The 17,726-nt window shown below is 44.7% G+C and overlaps 1 pseudogene; it reads left to right on the top strand.

Moving 5' to 3' along the window:
- The first annotated feature begins 9,106 nt into the window (after positions 1 to 9,106).
- LOC147975518 (uncharacterized) lies at positions 9,107 to 9,733 on the top strand (annotated as a pseudogene).
- Positions 9,734 to 17,726: the final 7,993 nt, after the last annotated feature.

Here is a 17,726-nt window from a genome sequence, read left to right as displayed (position 1 = left end):
GGAGTTGTTGGAAAACCAACAACGAAAAGGGTAAGCTTGATGTGGGCTTATAGAAAACATCTCAAAATCTTGAGGCGAAATTCTGCCACTAACGGAAACGATGGATTTGAATTGATATGCACAAGGAGACGAGAAACTATTTCACCGGGAGGATAAATGAAGAACTTGGATCATTTATAAGCACCATAAATAGCAACAATCCTTAGGGAAAGCTTTAGGTGAAATATAACCCAAGATAACTCCAATGAAGAGAATGATTGGTTGAAAAGATGTCTTGAGCGAAGAGAAAATGATGGATTTAGATATGTCACTCTTGAAAACTTGTGAAGCATGAAACACGAAGGGAAATTATCAACAATGACATAACATCACCTCAAAAGATGAGATATGAAAGAATTGCACTTCAAAATGCAAGATTAAGAATTCTTGAACTCCTCAAAACAAAACATGTGTTGGGCACCATGTTGATTAAAGAGTATAGCTTAGCAGATCAAAATTCTGAGAGAAATATTGAAGAACAATTTAAGAATGAAAAGAATCCTTGATGAACCACCATGTAGAGTCTCCATGAAGAACTCCGGTAATAAAAAGGATAACGAAAAGAAAGATAAGTTGAAAACACAAGGTGAAGCCTTGCGATGATTTAGATGGGGATTCGTGACGAGATAATGAGGAAGACTTGGAACTCCGGAAAAGAAAGATGAACAAATGAAATAAAGAATTTATTCATCATGAACAAACTTCGAATGAAGGAATTGATCACTTGGATGAAAGAAGAATAAGAATTACGATATGCGTATCCTTCACCAATTAAATTGATGACGAGCAAACGGATTTGGCATACTAATTATTCTCATTGAAAAGGATTAAGAGAGATATAGCATAAACTTGGGAAGGTCTTCTACTGACCACCGGTAGGACTGAAACCACGGTAAGGAAAAGAAATCTTGAACGAACCACCGTAAGAATTGAAAAAGAAAGTGCCAAAGACACAATTCACCGGGAAGAATTAGAAAACGAATAAAAATACTTGAGGGGATTTGATACAAGATAATGAAGAGATCATGAACTGATTAGAATATACTTGAATGATGCACTGGTAAGATTTGGATAACGAGAGCTGAAAGCTGGAATGAATAAACCCGAAATGATGGCCTCCGGAGAATCAAACTGAAAGGACTCCTGAATTACCTCGAATGGGTGAAAAGAATTCTCACAATCGAAAAACAATGATGATAGGATGGCATAAAGCTAGAACCACAAATCTTCGAGAGAACGGACAAAGATTTAGAGGAAACACTTCTTCGGTCTTCAAATGTTGATAATGACGATGCGAAACACTAACATGAGTTGTTGAGATACTCTGGGATGAAGAATGGAAAGGTTGAAATAGCGACGAAAAGAATTTGAAAGATCTTGGAGAATGACATATGACTGATGATAATTCATTCTTACGTCAAACTTTGAAATGAATTTGAGAATAACTCCGGAAAGAATAGAAGAGTCAGGTAAGATCTTGGGAAAAGACCTGTGAGTTAGGGCCCACTCAAAAGAAACACCGTTGAAGAGATTGCTTGAAAAGGAGATTGCACCGGTTGAGTTAAATAGCTTGAATGGGATAACAACCTCGAGATATCTTGAACGGATTAGGAATGAAAACACGAATCTTCTGAGATATCTTCAGCACTCCAGAACAAATGAATAGCGAGCAGTGAAAGATTAACAGGTGCACCGGCATGAGAAAGCATTTGAAACGAGGAGAGGATATGCTCGACAAAGCTCGAATTGAATCCACCGAAGAAGAAAGAGAACGAATAATGATGAACTTGAGGCTCCGTTAGGATCTTCATGAGAATCACTGGGTAGGAACATTGACGGAAAAGAATGGAGAGACTTCACATCCATAAGATGGATACTTGATTCAGAAATCTGAGTCCTTAAAGAAAAAAAAGGGTGGGTGGGCGGGAAAACAAAGACAACTTGGGCAGATGGAACGAACACCGTTGAGAGAACTTAGAGTTGATCTTGCAGATGTTGAAAATTTTCGGATCCACTTGAAGAGAAAACACGCCGGTTGAAAAGGATTGACATGATAAGCTGGAAACAAACATATGATAGATACCATATCGTATCATGTGTCTATTAGAAAGATATTCTAGGAACTACTTGAATTCCCACTTATAAACTCCTGAAACTTTCTGGTTATGTAATCAGGTGTTGGGGATACAGGGGAAGCATGATATCTCACCCAAAACTAGCAAATCCTACATCCAGCTGTATCCATCCTTCAACACATAACCAAGAAACCCTCGGAAATCATTTACCTCAACCTTCGAAAAGCATCCGTTATGCGAGTTATGGCAATACTCCCGAACTCCCGCCCCAGTACTGGGTGGCGTCGAGGTTACCTCACCAACAACTGCATAAAAGTGATTTTCAATGTCGGCAAAACTCAGGTATTCCAGAACTGCAACGATAAAATTATGACGACAACACCTCGGAGCTCAACTCCCCGGGACACTGCCACAACCCCTAAATGTCAAGAGGCACCAAGAACAATGTTCTCGTCACAAAACCATCGGAACAATTCCAAGATACCCATGTGATCCTAAAAAAATTGTGAAATTTGAGGAGAGAAGAGTCAAACTCTACGTCAGGAGGCCTCACCAGAGCGACGAAGGGACTGAGGAGTAAAAAGAATCCTACTCTCCGATATATATAATCCTATAAGACTCAAAACATTTTTCTAGACTCAACAACGTCAGCGATTCGATCAAGCAGGGGGCTCCTAAGTCGGGGAAGGCTCTGATTACCAACTTGTAACACCCACGATGCGGCTATATCTCCCAGGTGTCGGAGCACGACTTAGAGGCATACCCGCATAGTAGGCATGTCGCAGGAGGGGTAATCTTTACACATCCCATTGACTGAATAAGAAAGGGATAAAGAGTTGGCTTACAACCGCCACTTCACACAATACATAAATATAGCATTACATCATCCAGAATACAATCAAGGTCCGACTACGGAATCAAAATAAATCCCCGATCGCCCCGACTGGGCTCCACTACTAATCAACTGGGAACGAAATGACACAACGAACAAGATCTTCATCGAGCTCCCATCTGAGCTGGGTTGCGTCACCTGCACTGGCATCATCGGCACCTGCATCTGGTTTTGGAAGTAATCTGTGAGTCACAGGGACTCAGCAATCTCACACCCTCGCGATCAAGACTATTTAAGCTTATGGGTAGGGAAGGGTAGTGAGGTGGAGCTGCAGCACTAAGCATATATGGTGGCAACATACACAAATGAGAGTGAGAAGAGAAGCAAAGCACGGTCGTGAACTAGAAGTTATGAAGAAGTGATCATGAAACTACTTACATTCAAACATAACTCCAAAGTCGTGTTCACTTCCCGGACCCCGCCGAGAAGAGACGCGTGTCCTGCTCTGCCGTCTTGGGTCTCTGGATCGTATCCTCGTCGCCAGTGACCTCCCGCCACTGGTTTCCATCACCATCAACGGGATTCAACCCCTCCGTTGCAGCCGTAGAAAACACACCGCCGAACTAGGGTATGAGTTCGATCTTTTGTGCTAATTCCTTACTTCGATTCTTAGCACAATACAATGCCATGTTCTCTGCCACGTATGAAATCAATCTATCCAGAGAAAACATTCCTTAGATTAGGTTTGATTCGAAAATTAGGGTTAGGTTTCCGCCAAACTCATCTCGGACCGACCGAGTTGTATAAATCGGTCTCACCGATTTGGCTTAGGCCATTGCACTTGCACTTTTCGGTCTGATCGAAAGTTGCAAATCGGTGCGACCGAGTTCGACTCTCTGTGAAACCCTAGCAATCTCGGGGCCACCGAACTGTGACTCGTTCTGACCGAGTTCACTAGTTTAGACTCCAAAAGTTGCTTCATTGTCACCAAGTTTAACAAATAGGTAGCTCCGAAATGATTTCTGTGGAGAACTAAAACTAAGTTTTTGACTCATCTGTTTTGCAAAAACTCTACACTTTGTGATGCTCATCCACTCTACCTCATCTATATATCTATTCACGGGGTTTGCTATCAGTTTGCTTGCGAGTATGTCTGACTAGACAGATAGCCAGAACAAATCAGAAGAGCAAGTGCACATGAGTGAGGGCACTAGTCCCTCAAGCAGCTATGATGATGGCAGCAGGAGCACTCCAAGCAATTTGCCCAAGGCAACCACTAGATCAAGGAAGAAGAAAACATCAGATTCTAAGGATGAGGACTATGTGGCTACAGAGGAAGAAGTTAGCTCCAAAAAGAAAGTGCTGAAGAAGGAATATGGTACTATTGCTACAACGAAGCCTGGATTGCATAAGAAGGCCCCTGCCAAGAGGGTGCCAACCTTAAAGGCTAGGGTCTCAACTGCTGAAACATCTAAGCCAACTGAAGAGGCTGTTGGAGAGAGAAAAGGCAAAGGCTGAGAAGGCTACAAAGATGCCAAGTGTTGAGGAGGCATCTCAAGTTTTTCTGAAGTCAAAACAGGATCAGCTTGCATATCTAATTCAAGCAACTTTCAGGATTGAGAAAGTCTTGGCCACCCTGAACAAGAATCTGGAGAGCTTGGAGAGGATCATAGAGAACAAATTTTATGATCTTGATCTTAAAGTAACAGAGATACAGTCAGTTGTTGAGCAGCTCCAGGAGGAAGCACAGGAAAGGAAAGGGCAGGCTACTATAGATGCTTTTCAGAGAGTGCCCAGAGGTCAGAGATCTGCTGCAGTGCCAGTGCCTGACACTAGAGCGACTACTTCAGCACCAGCAGCAACAGCTCTAGTGCCACCTCCAGTTGCCACTCCACCAGCTCCAACAATATCAACTAATGCCTTCGTCCTTGGAATTCCCTCTACACCACCTCCCGAAGATCAAGCCTAGAGAGACGCATAGCACTATGCATTTTCAAACTTTTTGGTAACTTGTTGCCAAAGGGGGAGAAGTGTATAGATCATAGGTTTCGAGAGAGAGTGATTTGCTTCTTTGTCTTTCTTGCTATTTGGTTGATACTTTTGTGTGTGATCGCTTGATACTTTATGTCTGTGTGTGAGATACTTGTATGATCATGTGTTTGATCATATTCTACTTTAATGTTTGCATGGATGATATTATCTTTTATATATCCCTATATGATCATTCACTTTGCTTAGTGATGAGTGCATGTTTTAATTCCTATCATTTTGAGCGCTCCACCAAGATGTATGTGACATGGAAGACTGACCCATGCTCCTAATCGATTGTGCATTTGCATTCAAAAGCAAATCTTAAATAATGCACAAATTTAGGGGGAGCTCTTGCTTATCACATACTTCTCAAGCGAAGATGTATTTTAATCTTATTATCATTTGTCCAAGCTTTGATCTATATGTTGTCATCAATTAAAAAAAGGGGGAGATTGAAAGTGCCACTATCCCTGGGTGGTTTTCATAATTCCTAACAACATATAGCTCATTGAACTAATGCTATTTCAAGATGATCATTTCAGAAACTTCAATGATTGGCATGGCATGGATTAGGAATGTGGACCCCTCAAAATGCTAAGGACTCATATTGGCTCAAGATCAAGACTCTACATTTTCATTTTAGTGATCCGAGATCACACTGAGTCCATAGGAAAAGCCAATACTATTAAAACGGGATGAGGTGTCGCTCAATGGCTTTCTTGCTCAAAATGCTTAGTGATATGCTCCAAAAGCCCTCAACCACTTTCTCATATCCACATATATCCCAAACCAAAAGTCAAACTCGGCCCTACCGATTTGATCTATCCGCTGCCACCGAGTTCATTTGACATAGCCACTACCAGAAACCCTAGTCACTTCGGTCTCACTGATAGGGATCTCAGTCTCACCGAGATGGGATTGCAGACTCCCTATTTCCCTTCATAACCTTTCGGTCCAACTGAGATGAGCGATCGGTCCCACCGGGTTTGCAATGCAAACTCTTAGTTTCCCTTTCGTAACGTTTCGGTCTCACCAAAATGAGCGATTCGGTCCCACCTAGTTTGCCTAACCAACTCTTTGTTTTCCTATTACCAAAATCAGTCCCGCTGAGTTTGTGTAATCGGTCTCACTGAGATTGTTATGCCCTAACCCTAATGAAATCGGTTCCACCGAGTTGACATGTCGGTCCCACTGAAAATCCTAACGTTCACATTTTGAACTAAATCGGTCTGACCGACTTTTCTGATTCGGTCCAACTGAGTTTGGTAAATTGTGTGTAATGGTTAGATTTTGTGGGGGGCTATAAATACCACTCCACCCACTCTTCATTCGTGGAGAGAGCCATCAGAACGTGCCTACACTTCCAACATACATTTTCTGAGAAAGAACCACCTACTCATGTGTTGAGACCAAGATATTCCATTCCAACCATAAGAATATTGTTCTCTATCCTTCCCCAGGTTGCTTTCCACTCAAATCATCTTTCCACCAAATCCAAATCTATGAGAGAGAGTTGAGTGTTGGGGAGACTATCATTTGAAGCACAAGAGCAAGGAGTTCATCATCAACACACCATCTATTACCTTTTTTAAATAAATACTAAAATAAACTAGATGAAAAATGATGAATGTTGAAAAAAGAATCGAATAATTTGGAGGTCATATGGTTTCCTAGGGAATTCCTAAGCTGAAAGAAATGATCTATTTATTAGACTCGGCAGACACAAGCCATGAGAAAAATGTTCACCGCAACTGGATTAGTAGAGCATGAATTTAGGAGTATGAAGAAATTTGAATCATCAAATTTGGATGTGAAATTATTGCTCTAGAATTATTTGAAATCTTCAGGCAAATAAAAATAGAAAAAAAAATTACTCTGATGGGTTGAGCAGAAACACGCCTTGGGCGCAGTATAGTTGCCTGGAACCTCTCGGGCAGGCCCAGTCGCTTTGGCCGCACGGAGGGCGGCCAACGTCGAAGGTGTATTCTCTGGATAACGCTTTCCCAGCGCGAAGGCGGCCTCAAAGGAGCCCATCTCCACTTACAGACACGTCGGCGCAGCTTTGTTCGCTGACAGTGGCCCCCACCTGGCCCACTGGTCAGGTTTGACCGCGGTTCGTGCACGTCTTCTCCTCTGGCCGAACTGTGGTGCCACTCCGGCGAGGCTCACCAGCGAACGGTGGCGCCGTTCGGGAAACTGGGGCCGTCCACGAGCTCAGGAGGCTGAGGCAGTCCTGTGGGTTCCCTCCTTGGTCACTGGAGTGGACGGAGTTGCCAGCGGCGAGGTCCTCCCTAGAACTCCGGCGGAGGTGGAAGGGGAACTTTGCCCCTGATCATTCCCGAGCTAAATTGAAAGGTGGGATTGTTTCTTGAGATCATTAGTGTGATATTGGTGGAGAAAGTGGAGAGGGGTGGCTCTAGTAGTGTAGGAATCGACCAAACGACGGCGGCGGTCGCCTCAGTCGGAGGTGAGGAAGACGACCGCTTCCGGTCGTTCTTCTGTTCGATAGAGCTCAGAGGGGGCGAGGTGCTGATGGTGTTGGAATCATGCCCCGGGTGGCCTTTTAATAGGGAGGGTGAGGCGGTTCCGCGACCTCTGTATATAACCACAGCGGCGGTGGCCACTACTCCGGTGGGTGAGCCCGGTGAGGTTGGTAGGCGGTCTGGTCGTTGCACGGTCGGTGAGTCGCGAACGAGCTCCGACCGCTGGCAATCAAGATGAGAGGGGCCCCGTAGAGGCGTGGCGGTATGTGGTTTGACAGGCGGTGCCCCTGGTCAGCGTGGATGGCGGTGGTCAGCTCGTTTGCGTGAGAGCGGCGGAGGGCGAGTTAATTACACGATAGTACCACATTTGGGGCGATGGTGGCGAATTGGTACCACTTTTGGTAATTTTTACATGCCAGTACCACGTTTGGGTCGAACCGTTGCAAATCGGACTAAACTTCGTATTTCTACATATTGACGCTGGAACTGAACGCCCGGGCCCGCGCGTCAGCTGCCACGCTGGGGAAACGGCACCCGCCCGCTCGCTCAATACGTGCGGTCCGGCTCAAACCGGACCGGCCCGTGCTCCACTATCTTCCTCCTTGCTCGTGCCTCCCTCCTCGCTCCTCTGTCGCCCCCCTCGTCGCCGCCCACAGCGTTGCTGGACCGGACCGCCACTGCCTGCCATGGTTTTCAAAGACGAAAGCAGTGACGACACATCCAGCTTGTCATACATGCACTCGACCTCATCCATGGACGGGCTTAACCCGGTGATTTTCCTTGAGCTAGGTTTAGGGTTAGGGTTTCAAATTTGGGGCTTTTTTATTTGGTTGATTTCGCTGGGTTTTGATTTGGGCATTTTGTTTGTATGAGCTTTGGTAGGTCCCTTTCAGCGTTGAAGATCCAGATTACCAGGGGCTTGAGCTGGAAACGATGTCACCATGTGACAAGCACGGCAAGGCATCTGAGAGGCTTGTCGCATTTGAAGGAACAGACACGGGGAGAAGGTTCTTAGCATGTGCAGAGCCGGTATGAATTGTAGGCTGATAGTGGGATATTATATTTAGGTTGATAGTGTCATATTATTGTTGGTTTGACAGTGGCATTCTTCTTGCTATCATGTGACTTCAATAGGTTTTATGTTGTTGTTGTGGCATTTTTATGTAGTTGAATGATAGTGCACTATTAATTATGTTGTTGTTACACTTTTGCTCCTGTTTGGAACTAAATATTGAGTGAACTATTACTTTTATGTTGGGATGCACCTGCTGTTATGTATCTAAATGCTACAAATATTGAGTTGAATGGATAGTATGTACTCCATATGGTTTGGTAGTTCACCAAGTTTGTAGTTTGAGATTGCTCTTGTTTTGTAGTTGATTAGCAAAATCTAGTTCAAATGTGTAGTTGAGTGGTGCTGTAATTTGTCATGTTGTTATTTAGTGGGTATGTACACCTCAATTACTAGTGTAGCTTAGTGGTGCTATTATTACCAATGTAGAAAGGAAAAACAGTGCTATTGCTTTGCACTAGTTATTTACATATGGTATGAACTAACTTGTTTATTTTTTATCTTTTCGCTCTTTTTGCAGGAAGGGCAGAATTGTGGGTTTGTTGAATGGGTTGATCAATAGTGGCCCCCAACAATGCAAAATGCATTGTTGAAGCTGTGGGCAATGGTTGAAGATAGCAAGATTGCTAGGGTGAATGATAATCTTGAAAGTTTTTTCACTATCCACCATCTAACAGAAGAGAAGAACAAGTTGGAGGCCAACTATGACAAGCTAGTCCAAGATGTGCATGAGCTTATGAGCTTCCAGGAGGAGTGGGTGGTGGATTTCAGACATCTGCAGTCTGCCATTACATATCAGCATGAATGCAGAAGTGAACTAGTGGCTGATATGAAGGCACATATGGCAAAGAAAGATGCAGAGTCTGAGAAGCTTAAGCAGAATTATGAAGTGCTACTGAACCTGACAAGAGCTCAAGCTACAGTCATCCAGAACCTGAAGTTGAAGCATATTACAGAGAAGCAATTGCTTAGTGAAGCTAAGATGAACTTGGAGTTGAAGAATGCATAGCTCACAAAGTCTGAGGAGAAGCTCACCCAAGATAAGCTAGAGTTGAAGTTTCAGGTTGCTGATTTAATTAAGGGAAAGGAAAAGCATGGTGAAGAGATGGGGCAGCTAGAGCTTCAGTTTGCTGAGATGATGAAGGAAGAGGAGAAGCTAAAGGAGAAGATCAAGGGGATCCATGCCATCTTAGAGAAGTGATGAAAATGAATATGAGACTAGTGGGAAATGCTGGCCTTTTTGGCATGTTGGTTGTGTAGTGTATGGCTCTACTAAATGTGAACTTCTCTAAGATGAACTATGGCTGTGTATGTATGTCGTAAATATGCTTTTCATCCTTTTGTGAGAAAAGGATGAACTATGCATCAAAACTCCACTATGTATTGTGAACAATGGTTGTGTACCCTATAATATGTTGAACTCCAGTTACTATTGTGTGTTATGTTTGCTAGACTTGAAAAGGTGATATATCATGCATTGGAAGATGGATTAGATATTCTGTGTTATGTTTGCTAGACTTCAGATTATGATTTCTCATGCACTAGGTTTTATATTAGATGATTATGTTAGCATTGGCAGACTATTTGATGGTTATGTCGACCCCGAGGCACCGTAAACCCTAATGCTTAGCAAAAGGTGGCTCCATCGACCCCTAGCCACCATAAACACTAATGCTTAGGTTTTAGTGGTTCCGTCGACCCATAGCCATCATAAACCCTAATGCTTAGGTTTTAGTGGTTTCGTCGACCCCTAGCCAGCATAAACACTAATCCTTAGGTTTTAGTGGTTCCGTCGACCCCTAGCCAGCATAAACACTAATCCTTAGGTTTTAGTGGTTCCGTCGACCCCTAGCCACCGTAAACTCTAAAGGTTAGGTTTAGGTGACTCCGTCGACCCCGAGGCACCATAAACCCTAATGCTTAGGTTTAGGTGGCTCCGTCGACCCCAAGGCACCCTGAGGCACCATAAACCCTAATGCTTAGGTTTAGGTGGCTCCGTCAACCCCGATGCACCGTAAACCTAATGCTTAGGTTTAGGTGGCTCCAGCGACCCCGATGCACCGTAAACCCTAATGCTTAGGTTTAGGTGGCTCCGTCGACCCCGATGCACCGTAAACCCTAATGCTTAGGTTTAGGTGGCCCCGTCGACCCCTGTAAGTGCATCTAGTGCCACCCCTAGTTGGTTTTGGAGTATTGACGACAAACCTAGTTGAGGGACTAATGTGTTTGTGAGAATTGCAGGACAACACAGGTAGAAGTCCCTCATTGATTCGGTTTTCCTACCAGAGATGACCCCTAAAAATGTATGAAGACATTGAAGTCAAAGGTGGTATGTGAAGACATTCACATTGAAGACTATGACAAGAGAAGACATTGCGTGAAGACTTAGCAGTTTTGTCGTTCTATGTTTTTCTTTGTTGAGTCATAGGAACCACCGTACTGTTAAGTGGGGTCCAAGAGAACCAGTCAGAATGACTGAAATGATGCTTAACCAAAATCCTATATCTTCAAGTGAAGACTATCAGAGCAAATCTTGTCCAGAGTTGGATAAGTCAGCTTTGCTTGTAGCCCAAGTAAAGTTGCCGTGTGTGTTTGAAATCTGACTGTTGGAACACGTGTCAGTTCCTTAGTGACCCAGGGTCATTTCGGACAAATCAGGTCGGGTTGCCTAGTGGCTATAAATAGCCCACCCCCTACAACCATAAACGGTTGGCTGCTCAGAGTTAGAGTATGGCTTTTGTCGTTTGAGAGCAACCCACCTCGAAGCCTTTGAGAGAGAATTCCTTGCGAGGATAAAGCCCTAAACACCCAGAGCCAAAGAGTGTTAGGCATCACTTAAGTCTTCTTGTCTGTGTGATCTGAAGACTTATTACACTTGAGGACTGTGAATCCTCCAGCCGGTTAGGCGTCGCGTTCTGAGCATCCAAGAGTCATTGTGGATCGCCGGTGAACGAAGTCTGTGAAGGTTTGGAAGTCTACCTTGAAGACTTACCAGAGTGATTGGGCGAGGACTGGGTGTCCTTAGCTCAAGGGGAATAAGGTGAAGACGAGGTCTTCTGAGTTGAATCTCAGCCTCCCTAACCAGACGTACACTTGTCACAGCAACTGGAACTGGTCCAACAAATCATTGTCTTCAACGAGTCACTGGTTTCGTCCTTCCCTTCCCTTTACTTACTGTTGGTCCTTGTGAAGTCATTATACGATTGCAACACCATTTGGCTTCACTGAGTGATTACTTGTTCTGATTGGCTTCACAATATCTTCCTACCTGATCCTTACTGCCTAGCTGCTATTAGTCATTGTGCTTTCACTTCATTGAATACTTGACTATGGTTTGCCTAGTGTAGTCTACCTTCCGCTGCATGGTAATAGGTTTATTTCTATCGTTTGTCTTCGAAACTTACATGTTTTGAAGACTTTCATAAAAATCGCCTATTCACCCCCCCCCTCTAGTCGATCACTAGCACTTTCAACCCCGAGCCACCGTAAACCCTAATGCTTAGGTTTAGGTGGCTCCGTCGACCCCAATGCACCGTAAACCCTAATGCTTAGGTTTAGATGGCTCCGTCGACCCCGATGCATCGTAAACCCTAATGCTTAGGTTTAGGTGGCTCTGTCGACCCCGAGGCACCGTAAACCCTAATTCTTAGGTTTAGGTGGCTCCGTCGACCTCGATGCATTGTAAACCCTAATGCTTAGGTTTAGGTGGCTCCGTCGACCCCGATGCACCGTAAACCCTAATGCTTAGGTTTAGGTGGCTCCGTCGACCCCGAGGCACCGTGAACCCTAATGCTTAGGTTTAGGTGGCTCCGTCGACCCCGATGCACCGTAAACCCTAATGCTTAGGTTTAGGTGGCTCTGTCAACCCCGATGCACCGTAAACTCTAATGCTTAGGTTTAGGTGGCTCCCTCGACCCCGATGCACCGTAAACCCTAATTCTTAGGTTTAGGTGGCTCCGTCGACCCCTAGCCACCATAGACACTAATGCTTAGGTTTTAGTGGTTCCGTTGACCCCTAACCACCATAAACACTAATGCTTAGGTTTAGGTTGGTTCATCGACATGACCAGATAGCAAAACAATGCCATTAAAATATGAACATAAACCATCAAGTTATCCACCCAAGTGGCATCAATCCATGAACCATCAAGTTATCCCCAACAGAACCAGAACCATCAAGATATCCACTAGCATCAGCACAAGTTGCTTTAGTGGCATGAAACCCAAAAGAAAACACATTGTACTAGCATCAAACTCTAAATAATACACATTGTAGCATGACTACAAGTTGTTGTGCCATCAAAGCAAAATAAAGCACAACGTATCATCAGCACAAGTTGCTGCAGTGGCATCAAACCAAAATAAAGCATCAGCAGAAGTTACTGGAGTGACATCAAACCAAAAGATAACATTCCACATTGTAGTAGATGCCCATTGTAGCATCAGCAGAAGTTTGCATCACCTTCTTCCACCTCTACTACCATTGAACCAGGCCATCCATCCAGTGTGTGTGCCATCAGTTGGTGGAGGAGCACTAGAAGTTGAGGCACCATACTGCCTTGGGGCAGAGAAAGGCCTTGAAGAATGAGCACCTCTCCCAGCAGAAGATTGAGCACTAGAAGATGCTCTTCCAGATCCTCTTCCACCACCAGTCCTTCCAGCACCTCTACCAGCACCACTTCCACCACCTCTACCAGCAGCACTTCCAGTTCTTCCAGCTCTTGGTGTTTGTGCAGGAGCTCTAGTTGTTGGTGTAGGAGCTCTAGTTATTTGTGCAGGAGCTCTAGGTGTTGCTGAAGCAGCTCTAGGTGTTGCTGCAGGAGCTCTAGTTGTTGGTGCAGGAGCTCTAGGTGTTGCTGAAGCAGCTCTAGGTGTTGCTGCAGGAGCTGTAGGGGCAACACCTCTTCCTTGTGAATTCCTTGCAGCAGGCTTGGCAAACAATTCAAAGGAAACACACCTAATAATACTACAAGTAAGAAATGTACAAGGGACAAAGGTAATTTACATAAACATCAAAGTGAAGAACTAGTTCAAAGGGGCTTACCACATGTTTGTTCTTTCTTAAGGCCAACTCAGGTTTCAACTGTTTAAGGCAGCTTGTGTATTTATGCCCTTGTAATCCACAATTGCTACAAGTTATTGTCCCCATTCTTGAGGTGGACTTTGGCTTTGGAACTTCAAATTTTCCCTTTATCCTCTTCTCTTTCTTTCTTCCTTTCTTGACTTTAAATGCTGGTGGTTCTATGTCTGGACCTGGGGTCTTTGTCCAGTCATGCTCACCAGGGACAGGATATATCATTGGTTCATATGCTGCCAAGTATTATGGTTTCTTGAAAATTTGCTTACATAGTCCTCTGGAAACCTTTTTGCCTTGTTAATTGCTGAAATGGCATGGTTACATGGGATGCCACTAAGGTCCCACTTTCTGCAACCATAGGTTTCAAGTTCCAAATTAACAGCATGTGTTTGCTCCCCACTTGTTACTTGCCACAAGTTAACACCTGCTTGAATGGGTTTGCAGTACCTAACCCTTTCCTTTTCAATCTCCAACTTCTCACTGTAATGTGGTGTGATCTCCCATCTAGCTTCCTTTCCACTCTCTCCATTCCTGTGCCTCCTAACCATCTGCTTATCATTTATGCCATCACACATAGTTCTTATTGGTTTTTTCCTATGATCTAGGATGTACTTGTTAAACACCTCAGACAAATTGTTGACAACCAAGTCAGTCTTGCTATTTGTATCAAATTCATGCGTAGCCCAGGTCTTCTTGGGTATTGCACTAAGCCACTGCCAAGCTTCCTCACTCTCAGCTTTGAGATCATCCATTGCTTTATTAAATTTGTGTTCATTATATGCATAAATGGCATTACCCATGCACTTCTTAAGGTCTTCCCCCCTAAAGCCAGCATTTTGGAAGTTTGCATATATGTGTCTTAAGCAGAATCTTTGATGAATGTTAGGAAAAACTCTATCCACTGCATACAGTAGCCCCTGGTGCACACAATTTAAATAGCTAAGCTACTATCTAATACACATGTAAACACATATTTAGCAGGCAATGCAAGGTGGATAGACATACCTTCTGTCTGTCAGACATTATAGTATATGTACCATACTTTCCAACTTCTCCTCCAAGACAAATTTTCAGTTGGTGTAGAAACCAGCACCAGTTTGCTTTGTCCTCTTGTCCAACAATGCCAAATGCCAGCGGGTATATGTTGTTATTGCCATCTCTACCAGTGGCAGCAAGGATTTGTGCACCAGTGGTCAGCTTGATAAAACATCCATCAATACCTAAAACATGAAGTAAACATAACATGTTAAATGCATTTATATGTGCAAGCTATTGAAACTAACAACATCAAAGTAGTGTACAAGCTAAAATAAACTAACCAATGAATGGTCTACACCCCTGTAGAAATCCCTCCCTTGTTCCATTGATGCAGTAAAACATGGCATGGAATCTGGGTCCTGGATGTGGGATTTTTTCAGTGGTTATTGGAGTTACAGTGGTGACTACAACTCTACTCACATGGTTTGTATCCATGACAGTCTGAGCATAGTCTCTCAGCCTTGGGTATTGCTTCTTATGATCTCCCAACACGGCCTCAACAGCTAGGTTTTTTGCCCTATATGCCATAGCCTTGGGCACATCCACACCATACTTTTCCATGCAGGCATCAATAAGTGTATGTATGCTAGTAGTGACATAAGATCTAAAAAGTGGCTCATATTGCTTTGCAAGCCACTTGGCACTTACCCTGGTTGTTTCAGTAGAACTGGGGCAAGTGTGTTGTAATCTCGTCTTCTTAATTGCAAAAGTGTTTTCCCCTTTTATAACAGCTGCCACAATGCAGAACTTGCATTGTGAATTCTTGCAATGCACAATGATCCTCTGATCTGAGTTCCTGTGATACTTGAAGTCTCTGCACTGAGTGATGTGCAAGCTCAACAAAGCATCTCTGAATTGATGTTGATCTATGAAACACATATGCAGTTATAGTTGTTGGTGTGGTTGCTCCAAATCCTCATTGTACCACACTCTAGGTGGCCTCTTCTTTGCCCTGCTCTTCCTTCTTTGAGGTAGCACAAATGCTAGTGGCTGAAACCCATCATCTTCATTGTCCTTCAGTAAACTATTATCTTCTTCATCTGATGATGGTTTCCAATCAAGTTGCACTTCTTCTAAAACACTGGAATGTGACCTTGTTGTTGGTCCCCTCCTTACTTGCAGCTTCTGCTTCTTCTTTGTTGGCACAGATATTTTTTCTTCCTCTTCTGGAACAATAGGGTCATCATCTTCCAAATCAAATAATTCCTCTACCTCTGTGTCACCCTCATAATGCACTTGTGTAACACCCCGGATGTAACTTTCCCAATTTGTACTCCAACTCTTGCCGTTTCCGGCGTTAAGTTATATTTATTTCTCGGGTTCGGGTCTTTGTCTCCGTGTGTTGTTGTCTTTTTCATGCATCTCATATCATGTCATTATGTGCATTGCATTTGCATACGTGTTCATCTCTTGCATTCGAGCATTTTCCCCGTTGTCCGTTTTGCATTCCGGCGCTTCGTTCTCCTCCGGTGGCCATTTCTAGCTTTCTTTCGTGTGTGGGGATTAAACATTTCCGGATTGGACCGAGACTTGCCAAGCGGCCTTGGTTTACTACCGGTAGACCGCCTGTCAAGTTTCGTATCATTTGGACTTCGTTTGATACTCCAACGGTTAACCGAGGGACCAAAAAGGCCTCGTGTGTGTTGCAGCCCAACACCCCTCAAATTTGGCCCAAAACCCACCAAACTCAGCTCCATCATCTAGAGCGTTCGATCACGATCGCGTGGCCGAAAACCACACCTCATTTGGACTCTCCTAGCTCCACTTATGCCTATAAATAGTCCCCTCCATTTCGGATCTCTCCTCCCCCACGAAACCCTAAAATTCCCTCGCGCCGGCCGGACGTGTCCGACCCGGCCGTACGAAATCGCCGCCGCCGCCTCAGCCTACCAGACGCCGCCACGTGGCGGGCGGACCACTTCCCCGCCAGCCGCTCCCGCCGGCCCGCCCAGGCCCGAGGCGGGCCCGCTCCCGCGCCTCTCCGGGCCAGTCCCAGCCGCCGCCTCGCGCCCGTCTTCCCCGACGCCGTGGAGCCGCACCGCCGCACGCCACCTCGCCGGCGAGCCCCGCCGTCGCTGGCCTCGCCTCGCGCCGCCACCTCCGGACGCCACCGCGCCGCCGCCGCTCCACTCCACACCGGCCGCCGCCTCCTCCCCGGATCCGGCGCCCCCAAGTTCCTCTCCAGCCTCCCCCCGCGGCAAGTCCATTTCCGGCGAGCTCCAAGTCCGGCAGCTACAGTAACTCCGGCGGCCTCGGTTCCCGTGCAAATCTGGATCTGAGATCTAGATCGGTTGACTTTCTCTCTCGAAACCCTAATTTTTATGCCTACTTTGACCTGCCGTAACTTTGCATCCGTAGCTCCGATTTGGACATATAGCATATCAAAATGTTCGTCTCGACGAGTACATCATTTCATTCCATTGCATCATTTTCATTTGAGCTCATCTTGATGCCCAAAATGCTGTTAGAAGGAGGCTTCGTGAGTTAATTGTCAGATCTGCTAGTTCATCTTAGACTTTTGTCATTTTTGCCACGATTATTGTGTGCATGCTATGCCTGTGAGTCCTTCAAATGTTTTGTTAAGAATTTTGTCTTCTTTCCAGAGGTGCAACCCATGCATTTTTAGGATGCATGTGGTGACTTATGCAAGCTTGCAAAGTGAGGCACCCGGTAAATCTGTTTTCAGGGACTTAGTAGTTTTCACTAAGTCTGGGATTATTTAGTTCATAATGCCATATGTTCAGCTTGTTTCCTAGTGATCCGTGCCTCTTTTGAGGATGATCAGTAAAGGAGTTTTGTTAATCATGTTATGCTCTATCCATTCATGTCTTTGTTTGTAATTATGGAGCAACCTAGCTTGAGTCAATCGAGCTCTACTTTTGCTTCATTGTGAATCTGGGCAGATCGTCAACTCGTTTGCGATTTTGCCCATGTTATTGTAGTTGATCCGTGCATGATATGCCATTGTTCTTGCCATGTCTAGCTAGAATTTTGTGCCTTCTTTATGGATGTATGCTTGCCTTGCCATGACTTGCACCATGGTGAGTGCATCGAGCTCGTTTACGTGCCTTCGTGAGTT

This window comes from Triticum urartu, chromosome 4A (genome assembly GCF_056163025.1).
Source record: "Triticum urartu cultivar PI428250 chromosome 4A, HENAU_Tu73, whole genome shotgun sequence".
NCBI lineage: Eukaryota > Viridiplantae > Streptophyta > Magnoliopsida > Poales > Poaceae > Triticum > Triticum urartu.
This window is presented reverse-complemented; position numbering and strand designations above follow the sequence as displayed.